The sequence below is a fragment of the Pteropus alecto genome, unplaced genomic scaffold (assembly GCF_000325575.1).
Source record: "Pteropus alecto unplaced genomic scaffold, ASM32557v1 scaffold3, whole genome shotgun sequence".
NCBI classification, from domain to species: Eukaryota; Metazoa; Chordata; class Mammalia; order Chiroptera; family Pteropodidae; genus Pteropus; species Pteropus alecto.
In genome coordinates, this window is record NW_006442484.1 from 34,932,085 (window position 1) to 34,933,706 (window position 1,622).

The following is a 1,622-nucleotide window of genomic DNA, read 5'->3' on the forward strand; positions in this document are numbered from 1 at the left end:
GAATTTAGTGCCACCTAACACCTCTAATGACCTAGCTGGGTATAGATGGGATATCTTTAAACAATCAAATATTTGAATGTTATAACTAACCCATCTAGGTTTGATGCCTAGCTTATTAAGAGAGAGAATTAAAAGAACGTCTAATTACAATTTGGCTTTCCGAGGTGACATACCAGAAAGACAGCAGTACTTTAGTAGTCACATATTATAAATTAACAAAATTGTATTTCTTAGAGTGCAAGTTTAGGAGAAATAGTCAAAACCTGACACAGTCACTAAGGTAATGCCAATTTTTGAGGTCTCGAGAGATAGCTGGCCTTTCCTTCTATTACTCACTTAACTTACACTCTCCAATAATTTCATTTAGAACATGTGTGACTTTGAGACATATCATTTATTGCATATGACCTGATCTTATAATTGTTGAGCATAAATAAACAAATCAAAATTGTGGGGTTGGGGCTACAAATAATTCGAATTTAGAAATTAACCATGAAAAACCTCCACTAGGGTTTAGACACCTCAACTCCCCATAAAACTTGTATGTTCAACTTATATGTTTGCACTACTCTTATCTGTGTACAAGTTTCTTTTTCTACAGACATACTTCAAGTTGCCTAAGGCCAGAGGCCATGTTTTACTCTTATACACCTCATAGTGCTTAAGCAGCATACCATAAAATAAATGAAATTTAGAAACTATAGTAGATTGTTAAAAAAAAAGAATAGAAACTTTCTGTTTCTAGGTATATTTTTCTATAGAAAGGAATTTATATTAGAAGGAAAAAAAAACATGGTAAGGAAAGAGGCTTTAATGGAGAAACATGGAGGCATGACAAACTATGTTGTTCATGGCTATGGCAAGAATAGTTCAGATTCTTGTTTGATTTATGTCCTGTGAAAGAAGTATGTTTGATATGAGTTTGCTAGTTCACCTAATTAATTTAAAACGATTTAAATTCTTCTTAGCCCAATTTAAAACTTAAAAGGTAACCATCAGTCAAAAGAAAATAAATTTGAAGAATTTTTCCATGGAAGGAATATTAACATTTCATTTTGTCAGTGTTTCATGCTTCTAATATAGGTAATTATTTAGTTTTAAATTACTGCTGGATGTAAATGATATTGAGATAGATTATTTAAAAAAATCTTAGTATGTCAACGTTGAATAATTTTTTATATCTCTGTGTCTGGTGGTAAAAATCATTATGGCCTTGAGACTACATTTCATTAATCCATTTAATTCTCCATGTATCTATATACAAAAAGGATTGGATGTGAATTTATAACTAAACAAAAATATTTGTATATATGAATATGTTGTAGCAAGTACTTTTTGTCCTCAAAGTAATAACAGTAAGACATCTGGAGTTTAATAAAATGGAGATTGAATAAATATTATAACTTTAAAATACAGAAAATTAAGATCCTAAGGTCAATTGAGTTGAGAAAAGATTGTTTTACTTCCTTCTCTTATTTCTGTGTTTCTGAAATTTTCTGTCCTACGTCACAGACTGAAATTGATTGTTGGCTCACTTGTAATCAGCATTTATTTTTAATATTATTTACAAAGTGACTCTTATTGCTGATGTTTCATTTATACCACTTAATTTGCACTTATAC